Here is a 16,529-nt window from a genome sequence, read left to right as displayed (position 1 = left end):
CCTCGCGTTGGTGTGGTGAAAAATGTGTTTCACTCGGTTTGTTTAACGCTACGTCTTACGTAGGCGAACAACGCGCGAACGCCGCGCGGCCGCCGCGCCGCTTCGCGTCTAAATCGCTCACGTACGAGTAGGACATATAGTATGGCTCTTCTGAGGTGAACTTTTCGCTTCGAACCATAATCTTTCAAACAAAGGCCATTGTCTCTATTATCGCAAACCCGCCAGCTCGAGCGTTAGCCACTCATAGGGTTTGAGATCCGGATATCCGGATATCCGAAATATCCGGATATCCGTCAAATCTAAGATCCGGATCCAACGTCTCATAGGATCCGGATATTTCGGATCTCACGGATCCGTTAAATATTGCATTGGTCGCGTTATTGGTACGCGATAACGTCATAAAATAAATACAAATATTGCTTAAACTAAACAGTAGTAACAGTAACAGTATTAAAACGAGCTACCTGCATGCCTCCTGACTGGAATAAGGGTAAAAATTTGTATGTTTTAAAGTAATTGTTATCAGGTTTTCGCTCAGTCGCCTTTGGGTCGTCTACCTGGAACATCATTAGTGCTTGTGCGTGTTGTTATCAGTGACTTTTTTGTGTTATCGTGTCGGTTCCCAGTCTTCTGTTAACATAAATAACATGTGCTTGATGTGCTGCTGAGTAACTAATATTGATATTTTTTTCTCGTTATTAAGAAGCTGTAGCTCAAATTTCTTAATTTCCCGAAACTTTTGTAGTAATTTTACATTTTTTGTGCAGTAATTAACTGGATTTATATATACCTATAATGGAAGATTGTTGTAATGGGGACTGAATAAATGAGTTAGATACTTTTTCTAAACCATTTTTCTCAGTCGAACGACTGAAGGTATAGCTATTTTACCAAGGTAAAGGAAGTACGTTTTTTAATAGTATAAATTATATCACACCACACCGGTATAAAATAATAAAAGTACATAAATGTAACTTTTTCTCCATTTTCTATTTTGTGAGCTTATAATGGCAAATTTAAGAAAAAACGCCGAAGTTAAAGCGATGTTTTTAGGCACCTTTAGAATTAATTCTTCTGAGCAGATATATATAGAAATAAATTTGCTTTAATTACTTCATTTTTGGCGTTTTCGGTTACAAATCGACTACGGCCTCCTAAAAAAAAATGCATAATAATCATAATATTATTAATAGGAATACCTAATTAAGACTACACTGAATATCTTATTATACATATCGTTTTGAGATAATAATAATAATTATTAATAATTGCAATTAACTAAAATATGAACATTTTACATTTTACTAGCTGTTCCTTGTATGTAAGTTGTAAATTTCGTCACCTTTCTTGATACAGATCCGTATTATCCGAATTATCCGGATATCCGGATCCGTCAAATTTTAATATCCGAAATATCCGGATCCGAAAAATTTACGGATCTTGCAAACCCTAGCACGTGCCAGTACAACATTCATATTGAAAAACAACCGGTATCGTCATAGTATTAAGGTTCAAATTTAATGTCACTGATATTCTAGATATTACGTTTTGGTAGTGTAGGACGATAGCGCTGGTGGCCTAGCGGTAAGAGCGTGCGACTTGCAATCCGGAGGTCGCGGGTTCGAACCCCGGCTCGTACCAATGACTTTTTCGGAACTTATGTACGAAATATCATTTGATATTTACCAGTCGCTTTTCGGTGAAGGAAAACATCGTGAGGAAACCGGACTAATCCCAAACGGGCCTAGTTTACCCTCTGGGTTGGAAGGTCAGATGGCAGTCGCTTTCGTAAAAACTAGTGCCCACGCCAATTACTGGGATTAGTTGCCAAGCGGACCCCAGGCTCCCATGAGCCGTGGCAAAATGCCGGGACAACGCGAGGAAGATTATTTTATAGTGTAGGACGATAGACCGCCCCGAAGCGATACGGCACTCATATTATTTTGATACTTAGTGTGGTGTTAAAAATGAAACGAAAATAAATATATAGCTGTCTCGCCCATGAGCCTGTGACAGTGAAATAACAGTGGTGCGACTGGTGCGAGCAAGCAATATAATTATGCGCGTGCGATAGAGATAGAAAATGGCTTGTCAATGTACGAAATTTTTCGTACTTAGCGTCCTTTAGTACTATGTATACATATAAGTACTACCCATGCTTTTATTATTTTTACTTTAGAATAATTCACAATAAAATGTAAAATATTACCTGTTATTATCGTAGAGGCAAAGATCACCTAGACAACCTCGTATTTCTGCAGTGTATTTTATTCTTTGAATCCAATATGGCGGCGCGGCGGCGGTGGGGTGCGCGAGTGGAACGCAGAACGCAGTCACGGTCAAGGTCTGTATTTGTTGATGGAAATGAATCTCGTCGCATGTCTGGCTTACAGATATGTTTATCGGAATTATGCAACAAATTGCACACTGCACAATGCCGTCATGCGCTACGGAGTTTAAGAATTATGTCGACGGTATGGTCGACACTATACCTACGTGTGGTAGTTATTTATATTCTAGAAGAAGGTAGCTGTAATGCATACGACTTCTAGATCGGAGGTTATTGGGTTTTAAGCTTCCAATCTTACCTTGGCTCGTACCAGCGAATTTCCTAGAACTTATGTGGATAAGTGTGAAATATCATTTGATTTTTTATTAGGTTCTAAACGGGGTTCTTAGGCTCCTAAGTCCTGTCCTGGAGTCATATTTGAGAGATTTCTTACAATTATAACTGCAGTCTTTTTTAACATTAAAATATAGATAAAATTTAAACGTCATTTGATCTTGGAAGTGACCACAGTACAGGAGCTAATGATGTGTTTCCGTATTAATTGAATTAGTGCGCAGCAGGATGCACGTGCCAAGGAAAAGCCTGCACCTGCATCCTAGCTATGCAAGATGACTTTTCCATCTGCCACCGGTTTGAGCATAAACAGCATGCCACATACATGTTAGTAGGATATACAATATGCATTAGACATTTGTATTTCTTGAGTCATGTTAAAAAAACCGGTCAAGTGAGAGTTCGTTTAACTCGCGCACCGAGGGTTCCGTACAAACTTTCAACTATCTCATGTAATTATAAACACGAAAGACTTTTCACCAGTAGTATACTAATCATAATAAAATTGTGTACAGCGCCGTCTATAGGCAACTCAGCTGACTAATTTGCGTAACCTAACGTATATATACGTTCAACGTATAACGTATTACGTTAGTTTTTCAGGGATAATTCTTTATCATATGAACCGATTTCAACAATTGTTTGTTTATTTCAAGGTGTCTTTAATTTAATCTCATACTTCATAACTTTTCCAAATTTCAAACTGTCTAAGTCTTAAGTTAGTTCTCGAGATATTCAGCGATGTGATAGACAAATGGACGGACAGAGAATTCCTTTTATACCTTTTTGGTATGGAACCCTAAAAATGAAGAGAATACGAGTAGGTTTTAAGAATTATAATATCAAGTTACCTCTTCCTCAACTAGGCGAAGAGTTTCCAGGGATAACCGGAGTCAAGGAGGCGTATTCTGATTGATATTGATATGGACAGTAATTAGTTCTAGAATATCAACTATGTTGCTAAGCCCTGACAGGGTTACTATTTACTATGCATGCACTTAATACATGTTAACACCTTAATGTAACCATGGTTCTGCAATAAATGAAATGAAATGACTGGATATAAAGGCCATGGCAGGATAAGCTAAGTGAATCTGCCCCCAGCAAGTTTTGGCTTGTTATTTTTTTCGATGATGTGGCTTTGTATTGTAGTTTATAGTTTTAAAATAAAAAATAAAAAACGAAATATGATCTTTATTCAATTTTTTTTTCTAGCCAGCCGATTTTGACGTGCGTCACGTATAATGTGCATATAGTAAAGACAATTATATGACATTAATAATAGGATATATTGCCATACAAAAAAGAAAAAAAAATACAATTCCTTTCAAAAATTTTTTTTTATTAATTTCACGTCAGCGACACCTTCAAATTTTTCACCGAAGCTAGCCTCTTTAAAAAGTTACAAAATAAATGATTTTATCTGTGGTAGAACAAGGTTTTTTTTTTAATTAAATACATCACTATATACATTTTCTATACCCGCTCGTCAAAACTACTCGATTAAAAAACTTTTGGGGGCTCAAATTTGGCATACTTGTTACCAATACAAAGCCACATCATCTAAAAAAATTACAAGCCAAAACTCGCTGGGGGCAGATTCACTTAGCTTATCCTGCCATGGCCTTTGATCTGCGGGCTCAGAACGGTTCCATTTTTATCGACTATCACTATGCCCGTCACTTTCGCACTTACATACTTGTTAGAACGTGACAGGCATGGTGATAAACGATAAAAATGCGACCGTGCTACTAGGGCTGGAGGGATTCGAACTGGTTAGTTACAAAGTTATTCAAAGACATTTTACAGGGCTTTGAAGCTTAGGAATGGTGTAGTTTGTGGCAACATCTCAATCTTTATTATTTTTTTAATAATCAGAAACGTAAATTTGTATTAATGAAACCTAGTAGGTTTGTCTAGGTAGCTCAGTTGGCAGAGAGATGGGATATCCAGAGTCGCGAGTTTGAGTATCGCCCAAGATAGTGAAATTTTGTAAGTACTTTTCATTTACCTATTTCTAAGATCTCGATCTTTAGTCTTGATCAGTTTAAAAGATAATTATTTTTATCATTTTCAAAGTATACTTTTGAAATTATCCTGTCGTACGTCACGGACCTTAGTTGAATTTCAGTACAAAACATGACCTTTATAAGTACATACCTTCATCTGTTTAGACGAACAAAGACAGACGACCCCTGCAGGCAGGTTCCCATACAAAGGCGCTTCATACACAAGAGCTTGCCAACAAGAGCAAGAATGCCTTCTGACGAACGCATTACTCATTCAAAGTGAGGTATGAAAGGTCACTTGGTTTTTAGTACAATATAGTGAATGATGTTTGTGTAGAAAATGATTGAAGATACTGGCAGGTATTTTTTTGTGCATACCTACTTAATTCAGAGGAATAATATTATAGGAATACTACGGAGGTGACAAGGGGGAGGGGGCGATCGAGTTTGCATTAATAAGGCTTTTCACGACACAAACACTGCAAAAATAACTATTCATGAATTTTTATTAAAATAAATATCTGCCTTCGTTGTGGTCACGTACGTTTTTAGGGTTCCGTAGCCAAATGGCAAAAAACGGAACCCTTATAGATTCGTCATGTCTGTCTGTCTGTCCGTCTGTCTGTCCGTCCGTATGTCACAGCCACTTTTCTCCGAAACTATAAGAACTATACTGTTGAAACTTGGTAAGTAGATGTATTCTGTGAACCGCATTAAGATTTTCACACAAAAATAGAAAAAAAACAATTAATTTTTGGGGTTCCCCATACTTCGAACTGAAACTCAAATTTTTTTTTTCATCAAACCCATACGTGTGGGGTATCTATTGATAGGTCTTCAAAAATGATATTGAGGTTCCTAATATCATTTTTTTCTAAACTGAATAGTTTGCGCGAGAGACACTTCCAAAGTGGTAAAATGTGTGTCCCCCCCCCCTAACTTCTAAAATAAGAGAATGATAAAATTAAAAAAAATATATGATGTACATTACCATGTAAACTTCCACCGAAAATTGGTTTGAACGAGATCTAGCAAGTAGTTTTTTTTAATACGTCATAAATCGCCTAAATACGGAACCCTTCATGGGCGAGTCCGACTCGCACTTGGCCGCTTTTTAGGGTTCCGTAGCCAAATGGCAAAAAACGGAACCCTTATAGATTCGTCATGTCTGTCTGTCTGTCCGTCTGTCTGTCCGTCCGTATGTCACAGCCACTTTTCTCCGAAACTATAAGAACTATACTGTTGAAACTTGGTAAGTAGATGTATTCTGTGAACCGCATTAAGATTTTGACACAAAAATAGAAAAAAACAATAAATTTTTGGGGTTCCCCATACTTCGAACTGAAACTCAAAAATTTTTTTTTCATCAAACCCATACGTGTGGGGTATCTATGGATAGGTCTTCAAAAATGATATTGAGGTTTCTAATATCATTTTTTTTTAAACGGAATAGTTTGCGCGAGAGACACTTCCAAAGTGGTAAAATGTGTGTCCCCCCCCCCTGTAACTTCTAAAATAAGAGAATGATAAAACTAAAAAAAATATATGATGTACATTACCATGTAAACTTCCACCGAAAATTGGTTTGAACGAGATCTAGTAAGTAGTTTTTTTTTATACGTCATAAATCGCCTAAATACGGAACCCTTCATGTCAATAGTCAATAGTCAAAATATACTTTATTCATGTAGGCCTAGCAACAAGCACTTATGAATCGTAACATACTTATAAATTATCTTAAGCTAATTATCAGAGCAATTTATTGATGTTATTATTCCATAAGAATATTGGATTATTATACAAATCAAATTAAACACAAATTAAATTAAATTAAGAATTTCACAAAAGGATCGTCAAACATGAAAAAAAAACTGTATAAAAAACACTAGTCTAGAATGTTTCTAGAATAAAATCTAAATGTCAAATAAATAAATAAAAAACACAAAAGAAGTATGTCCATCGGAATATCAATTTCCTCATCATTAATCAATCATACCTAAAAAAATAATCATTTCGAATAACAATTAATCCCACGTTGTTAAATCATTCATGTAGTCTTGTGTGGTATAATACGCTTTAGAAATAAGTTTACGCTTTACATAATTCTTAAATTTATTAATAGATAATTCAGTAATATGGTTTGGAAGTTTGTTATAAAATCTCACACAATTACCCATGAATGATTTTTTAATTTTATGGAGCCGAGTGAAGGGCACTGCGAGCTTATGTTTATGTTTATGGGCGAGTCCGACTCGCACTTGGCCGCTTTTTTTCATGTAATATGCTATTATTGCTATTATAAATACTGACATAACTTTCCCACTCTCCGTGAAACAACTAACTTTTTCTTACTGCATTTCAAAGAAAAAAGAACATAGCTAAGTATTTTAGAGCTAATAGGTGGTGAAAATAACCTACTACTAGCTGTGTAATTATAATTACTGCCACGATACAATTTTGTATTAAATAAATATATTTTGATAACTCTATGGATGTCTAAATTCTAACATTTATATCTAGCGCCGTATAAGGTTGAATTGTGGTAGGCATCTAGCTGATTGCATTTTTGTGCTCAGGTAGCTCTAAAACCCGATACCTACCTGAGCACAAGGTACGTATCGAGATCTTTAATCAGTAGCATTTGTAAATAAACTTGACCGCTACTCACATGGATCCTTTCCTTAATTAACTCACTTTAATAACATTTCCACGGGTTTATGCGGTACGATGTTCAATTACTTCAGTCTTAGATATTTCATGGTTAGGTTAGGTTTGATTTTTTAATTTATGATCATAGCATTCATATGATTGTCACATCACGATATGATAAATTCTAAGATATGGTCATGACAGACATACCTACTTATAGTGTAGTAGATGTTTGATCTAAAAAGAAAATTCAAGGTATATACATATGGTCCAAAACTTTTGGAAAAAACGGCTCTTTTTCTGTAGCTACCTAAAAATTACAAACGTGTGTGTGCTTACGAATAAAAAGTTATTCTATTCTATTCTATTCTACAAACGATTTGGATAGATTTTTATTCGAATTTTATAATAGATATTTTAAAAAGTAGGTTTACCTACAACAGCCTTTACCTAGTAAACTAAACGTTACATTATAATATTTTTTTAAATAAATAATTACTACACTATATCGCTACGAGCCTGCCTGAAGCAATGGAAACAGTACCTACCCACACTACTGCTCTAAGTAGTATTTATTGAGTTTGGCGAGATAGACCACCTAGCATATCAATCAGCTGCCTGAAGCAACTAATTGACCATTACTCACACGCACTATCTTTAACCTTTTAATATAATTTACTTGAATAGGATAATTGCACTACCAATAAACATTAAATAGTGTTGATACTGTTGATCTGTTGATACAATTTATAGGGATTAGGGACCTAAGTATCTCTTGTCGAGCAACTGATACGTTAATCGAAGTTTTGTTTGTGATCAAGGATAAGATCAAAATTAATGATAATAAAATAACAAAACGAGTTTTCAAAACCTACTTAATACCTACCCTGTATATAAATAAACTTCATTGTTTTGCTAAATACATTTTTACAATATCCCAAAATAATTATTTCATAAACAGACCAAACAAACAAAAGTATAGTCTCATATATATTCCCGAAATATGTAGATATACTATAACTAATATGACCATGTTCCTTAACATTCATCTATGACCCGCTAATATTTTAAAATAAAAGGTGACCTTACCTTTACGGTAAAACACGAAACGGTATCAGTAAAACAGCGCTAGGCCAAGGCCGAATGACATAACGCGTTACGTGTCACAGTTACCCGTTACAGCGCTGCCAGTTACATCGGCCAACTTAACCGGTCCTATTCCTATCAGGCGAAAATGGACTTTCTACCCATGCCATAAGAACTTTTATATAATTGTTTACGTCAGTTATCGAGTAATCTTCTTGTGAGTAATACTGTAATTTAACATTAATGTTAGATAGAAAGATAATATGGGAAAATCACTAAAATCGGATACTATAGGTAGGTACCTAAAGACATACTATGTTTTTAGGAGTCATGAGGCTAATTATGTCAGTAAACGATTCTCCGAAGATTTTTTGTATGATACCTACAGAGTGCCTGCCGCTTTGAAACATCGTCGTTTTGGTGAGCGAATAACAAAGTTTGGCAGTTTTCGTACGTTGTAGTTTAGAATATCTGTTCCTTATTTTTTACAGATTTTTACAATGTTTAATTCCCGTCGGGATATGACGGTTAAAAAAACTTGATAGCAGCTGGGTTTTTTATACCGACCTAGTATTTCATTCAAAATATCCCTCTTATAGTTGTTAATTTTCCCTAAATAACTCATTTGATATCCTACCTAACAGTCCCGAACCCTTTATAGGGCAAGGCTCTCAAAAAAGACCACCCTATAATATCGTCTTTTTGTATTTTTTTCTTGTACAAATTTTTTTGTGCTATAGATTGGCGATGAGGCTTGAATTGAGGATTTTTTAAGCCTTGCCCGCTAAAGGGTTAAGTATAATAAATATTTTCGTAGCGACCGACATGCATGCTTACATAAAATAGTTAAGTACGTATATGCATATTACATTGAAATTGTTATTTACGATACAAGTGCGGAAAAGAGGAAATTCGAAACGAGTGGCGATAAATTAAAACACGACCGAAGGGAGTGTTTTATATCGACACGAGTTGCGAATTACCTATTCGCAAGTGTATCGTACAACGTTTTACAGTACATTATGACATCGCACGAAAAGTGCTATTTTACGCACTAGTGCGGGAAAATAGGACCATAAAAATAGTTATTTTCGATACAAGTGCGAAAAAGAGGAAATTCGAAACTAGTGGCGATAAATTAAAACACGACCGAAGGGAGTGTTTTAAATCGACACGAGTTGCGAATTACCTATTCGCACGTGTATCGAACAACGTTTTACAGTACATATGGCACTTTAAAGTTTCGACATACGCACGAAAAGTGCTATTTTACGCACTAGTGCGGAAAAGTAGCCCCATATGTACTGTAAAAATCTTTTTAACTCTATTTATTTCTAGGTAATTAATTAGAAACATGTTACTTAAGTACCTACCTACACTTACAACTAGTTGGGTGGGGCACAGTTTGTGAAGCAAAAAAATGCACTTAGGTACATAGGTACCTATAACATTATAAAATGCAACCTGATTAATTCGCAGTAGGTAACGTAACCGTTATTACTCTACAAGAACACAGTTGCAGACAGGTTCACAAGCATAAAGTTAATTTATTTGAGTAAATACTTCAATACAAGCAGAACAATGATGATGACAAAACATAAGCGTATCGTTTTGTTACGAGTAATTGTGATCAATTAGAATCTTGGAAGTAGCATGTTCTCATCCGTAACAGTTAATTTATCGTCGTACTGTAAACGTGGCGTTAGCAGAACCAACTCATAATCTGTAGATAGGTACAAGCACACAGAAATTCGAAAACATTTTGTGGCAGTATCCAATTTTGTTGCTCTCGTGCCTGGCGTGGGACTGCGTGCCGCGTCCTCTTTGATCCAATAAGTCTCGTAGACCAAAACTATAAGCCCCCTCCGCCAAAACCTCCGCCAAGACCAAAACTATAAGCCGCGATTCGCGCACGAGTGTGGAGGGGGCTATAGACATGTTAAACCTAATATGCCGGCGCCATGTAAATATAAAAATTTGATGGTAGTCCACTAAATATATATAATAGTAAGTAATAGGTATATATAACAGTATTAAGGATGTTCATCCTTACCTAATTACAATAATTTTAATGCATGTACCTACCGAAGTAATTCATTTGGACAAAAGGTACCTAAACAAAAAATACTGAGCCGTATATCTACAGTAATTTAGAGTCGGACCAAGATATTAACTCTTCTCTCTTCTTTATTGGGGAAAAAATACACAAACAGACCAATAACGTTCAGAGCTAAGATTACAAAATGGTACATAGGTATAGCCTACATCCTAAGACAATTTTCACTAGGAGTTCTGAAAGTAGCTCACTGCACACGCACACGTACGTAAACTTTTGTTTTTTTCTGAGTCTATAAATACATGACCTTATTAACTAATATGAGTTCTCTGCAAAGTTTGTATTTTTTAGTACAAAATATATATTATAAACCAGTAGGTAAGGCTTTGTCCAAACTGATGGAAAAATTCTGCATCGTGATACATTGAGTGACGCTACTTTTATACCTACTCTATTGAAAGTGAGCCGATTTCACTGCTCTTGAGTTTTCATGTAGATCTAATTTAATTTGTTCCGTTTGTATAAATAATATAAATAAATAAAAAATAAATAATAATAAAATAAATAAATAATAATAAATAATAATAAATAATAATAAAAATAAATAATAATAAGCTTAACAGGACCTAGGTACCTACAAGAATTCAAAACATTACCTTGAAGCACCTTGAAGTTTTTCAAATTGCTTCGACCAACTCATTGACATAAGAATTCGACATATAGGTACATACTTGTCCGACATAAGATATTTACGTTCACGTATGCTTATTATGTACTGGTCACATAACGTGTGGGCTGCATGAGTAATGATTGTGGATTTGTTGTACGCTTTTGTCCAATAACACGTATACATACTTACAATTTTCAAACTTATTCCCCATACATAAAGCTCTAAAACGGCTAAGTATTTTAATATTTGGTTAACTGAAATGTTGCACGAGTATAGCGTTCAATTAAGTCTTCGCTTCGTCAGCCTCACTTTTATGGACCAAGAAGATTTTTTAATGTTTTATTTTTATGACAGTGAAATGATGTCATGTTTTTCTGTAACAGTGACCGTCATCACGCAAACGATGTTAAGTTTAGTCTGAGTTAGTATTTAAGGTAATGTTTTGGATTAGATATATCTATATGCTTCAAAGTTAAGGTACATATATATAAATAATAGTAGAATAAAGAAACTAACATGTTTACATACAGTATGTATATGTACCTACAAACATGAACCCTGAACATTGGGCAGTCATTTAAAAACAGCTCGTATTTTTAACAATACAATACAAATCCTCTTTATTGCACAACCTCAGAATAAATGTACCTATATTGCTTACAAATAAAATTCAAAGTGCCAACTACTGGGGAAGTGTCAAGCGCCGGGACATTTACCTTAATATTTATGGCCTAAAATCATAACTTCTGGATGAATTAAACTCGCTTCGCCAGCTTAGGAGAGGAGGCTAATTGGAACTTGTATTTTGACATATAAATGATGTCATTTTGTTACTATTCGCGCATGCATTTCGCTCGTAGGTAGTACTAGGTCTAGTTGTTTATAGGTACTTGTATCGTAGCGAATGATAACAATAACAAAACGCACGGGCGAATGATAACAAAATAACGTCAAATTGTTGGTAAGTTCGGATTTGCCTCCAGGTTATTGGCCCATTCTTGTTACGAAAACAATTAAAACGACATATCTAAATATTTACTACACCGTTCCACTTCTAAAAATAGCTCAATTAAGAAACTTATTAATAGTAATGCAATCCGTTCCTAATCTGCATTCCTAACGAGTTGCACTTAACCATTAGACAAACTTGATGCAACTCGATTTAAACAGAAAGAAAAGGTTCTTTGTTCTTCCTAGTTACTATGGACATAGGCCATTTTTTAAGCAAGCTATGATTGCAAAACCAACATGACGTCGGTCCATTACTCTGCCAGCTTTATGGAGCCTCCGTCACTGCACAGTTAATTCCTGGAGCCGGCAACTGGACTTGTAACAGATGCGTTTTAGATGAGATAACCGGAGAGACGTTCGTCTGTCACATTTGATCGGGATTATATTGGAAGAAGAATGTTAGGTTATAACGAAGGTGTTAGTTTAAACGACTTAAATAAATAAGATGACCAAATTGTCCAATTGTCCATGGTGTACAGTCAATATCAATAAGAGTAAACGGACGAAACAACGCGCCAAAAATATCTGCCACCTTTAAATACCTTCTCAATTAAAGATAAGTACATACTTATATGTATATAAGTAATTAGTTCACGTCCAAAAGTTCAGTTTAACTGTTGTATATACATATGTATCTTTTTTCTTCTTCTTAAGATGTAAGAGAATGGTAGATACTTTTAACGCGATGCTGATCCGCTACTTTTAATGCTGACTGTACATAAGTATTAGGTAGTTATGTAAATCATCGTGAGTTCCGCACTTACATGTAGGTATACTAGGTATCTACTTATTCTCGTAGGTATTTATTGTAAATAAGCATGCAGGTGCCGTACATTTCGTGTTATTTGAGGCTTCACTTACACCTTATCTATGCCTTCGTGTTGCCGTCCTGCCGGCTTGATTACTAAGTGGTGTTACATGACTTACATGACTATACGTACAGGTAGGTTCACTACTCGGTTCATATTGCTTTTTTAGCTAATGCCGAATATAGGGAACACCCTGCTGTCACCTCTATGTATATTGCTAATAACGTGAGCTTAAAGATAACTATTTAGTGACGAGCAGTCGGACGTCTACTTAAAAAATGATAAACTATATTTAATTGAATATTTTTTGTAGGCTGGGGTTGCCACAGTTTATGAGGTAAAGTTTTTAATTTACTTTACGAATACGATTTCGGCACAAGAAAGTAACAGTAAGTAAAAGTTTCTAACAAATAATTAAATAAGTAGTAAAGTTAATAGATCAGATGAAAACTCGACACACACAAAAGTAATAATACATGGTAAACATAAATTTTGAGCGGTAGTGTAGGTAACCTATTACTACGACGTGCTATTTTAAGTACTTCTCCCTTTGCGAGTCCTTTACCTTAAAAGTAACGGCTGCCAACTCCTTAAAAGTAACGTCGCATCCTTCTCAAATCATTCACGAACTTGAGTCGGCGATATTTGGCAATGTGTACAGTTACTTATTGATTCGGCATGGTGCCGTCCTCCGGCGTTTGGAGGTAGAGCGCGTGAGCCGAATTCATTGACAAAATCGTGAGAAACAATTCAAACAATCGACGAGTTATGTGAACTTATGTGCAAATACATATTTATGTGGTGGAAAATTCTGTTTTAGCTTACGATAACAACATAAACATGTATATCAGGATTTTTGAGAAAACTAAACGTTTGCTTTAACCCAATATGGGTTGTACATAGGTACTGTACAGTATACTATTACACTAATCGTCGTTGCGCTTTCCAATACACATATGTGCATTTTTTAGATATTTTTATTATTTGCGATTCGAAAGCCGCGTCTGTTGCAAATACAAATATGTCGAAAATCGTAATAGAAACGGAGATTACAATGATTAGGATATGTGATTTGATTATCACATTTGTCTCTTTATATTCTTTGTTTAAATGCTTTGGGCCTTTAATAACGTGTTAAAAGTACAGCCAATATCATATTTTTGGCTTAAAGACTATTAAGTACAACAGATTTTCTTAAATAATGTCTACCCTAACACTTAAATTTTGAAAATGCTGTTATGTATGTGACTTGTATGGAAAAGAGCAAAAATGGGTAGGTCACATTGCCCACCCATTTTGTACATTAGTTTACATGGTTACATCTGAATATTATGTTTGAAGGAAATGCTAAGATTACTCTTTGGCTTGAAGTAATCCTTATTTCAAGGACTTGCCAGTTGTATTTCCATAAGAAATCGACGTGGGCAATGTTGGCAAAGGCATGATATAATTTTTCTCTCCATCAAAATTGCCAAAAAAGTGTATTAAATGACGATTTTCAAATATTTTTTGTAAAGTAAATCATGCATAATGATCACAATGGATGCAGTTACCAAGAAAAAAAATGTTAATTTCATGTTTTTTCAACGTGTGTTTTGAAAAATTCTGGCAAAGTTGGCTAGTTTACTGTCATAGTTTTGAGTACTGTATCATAATTTCTAGATGAAAGGGCAAGTGTGCTCCGAATACCCGAATTACCATTGATTTGCGTCAGCCCGTCCTCAAAGTGGGAGAATACATGAATTTAGAGGAGTGACAGCAGCCGGCTCAAGGTTTTAGCAACGCGTGCCTAGACACGGGCACGGGTTTCCTAGGCGTCGGGGCCACGTGACAGGGACCACGAGCTCTGGAGGCCAATTCAAACTTACATTGTAACATCAAAATGATATCAGTCGCCAGTGCGTCTCGCTCGTGAAAATACATGTATGGACAAATACCTACTAGCGAAATGCACGCGCGACTAACATTTAGATATCATTTTGATGTCACAATGTAAGTTTGAATTGTCCTCCTGGATGCGAACCTGGCCGCGTGACCACCTTCTCGCAAACCGTGACCCCATTATTCCAATGAAATGCAACGCCACGCCACTGATTATAAAACATTTCGTACGATTTATTCTGTAGAACATTACTTAAGTACTTACCTAGGTACTGAGGTAAAAGAGCCTAGTGTCACATACCTGTCCAAGTGTGTGCTCTCTTTATTAGGTATCTCACACAGTTCAAATAGGTACAGATACAAAGAAGAGCTAGCAATAAGAGGTAAATAACTTTTTTTGAAGTGAAAACTTCTTTAACGGCGCCTCAAAAAGTGCCCAACTTTTTGAGGTGGGGAAAAAATGATAAACTCGAGACAGCGTAAGGCGATCACGTGACCGTAAGGTTTAGATGGCCACTCATTTAGATGGCATTTAAATTAATAAAGAAAAACTCAATGACATTACATGAAAAAGGTTCTAATCTTGTACGGGCTGAAAAACGAGGATCTCACAGTTACATTCTATAGTCCGTCAACCAAATCTTGTCAGTAGCAATGTAAAGCAAACTAAAGTAGGGCAACACTGAAAGAGCAGTATTGCGCTAAGAAAAGCAGCAATGTACGTCGAACCAAAAGAATTTTTTTTTCCGCTGAGCGCGCCCTGCGTACGTCAATTCAAATTGTCACTCGCGGTTTATTGAAAAAATTTGAAACGGACGGACAATTTAAAAGCGATGTTAAAACAATGTTAATCAAAATGATGAACAAATTTGAAGATATCAAAAACAACTCCCTATCGTAGTGCTTATATTCTCTTTGTTCCCTATCTATGTCTTCTAAGTTTACTAAAATAAAATCATATCAAAATGCAGATAATTAGATAGTGCATATATTTGTTATTTACAATATAATATGCCACTTGTTAATGTAAATTAGTGTACTCTTCTGGATGAATATGACATACCTGTGTAATTTTTTTGATTGGTATATATTGTAAAATAGGATTACATATTGAAAATAAAACAACTGATATTTGGGTGTTTATTTAATTTAAAGGTAAATAAGATAAGGGTCACTTTAGCTTACACTATAATTCAGGTCATTATTTGAAAAAATATAATGAAGTTACCAATGTTACCGGGTCACTTCAACCAAGCATAATACTCTGTAGTATTCTATTGCATCTTTGTAAATAGTCACAGCTGATTGCTGAAAATATTAGACATGTGGGCCTATGGACGGTTTCCAGGACACAATTTATGGTCTTGTTGGATAGATTTAGGCATACGTTTTAATTTTATTTATGCCTTTTAACCCTAAAACAAAAAAACTGAACATAATCTTAAAAGTTCGAAAGAGTTCTTCCATGTACTTATCATAACCTCAATTTTTAGTAATGTTTACCATCAACGAGCATGATTGTACATTGTAGGCCCCTTAGCTTTGCTTATTCTCATTTAATGTATTGGTATTTAATGGTGACAGCAGAAATATCTCTTGAAACAGAAACGATTCAGAATGAAAACCAAATGAAAACAAATAAGGTGACGGCTGTCGTTCACGAATTTCACGATCCACATTCCACAGATAAAACACAGATGACACGCATTTTGGAATTATTCGAACACAGTGTTGC

The sequence above is a fragment of the Cydia amplana genome, chromosome 3 (genome assembly GCF_948474715.1).
Source record: "Cydia amplana chromosome 3, ilCydAmpl1.1, whole genome shotgun sequence".
NCBI classification, from domain to species: domain Eukaryota; kingdom Metazoa; phylum Arthropoda; class Insecta; order Lepidoptera; family Tortricidae; genus Cydia; species Cydia amplana.
This window is presented reverse-complemented; position numbering follows the sequence as displayed.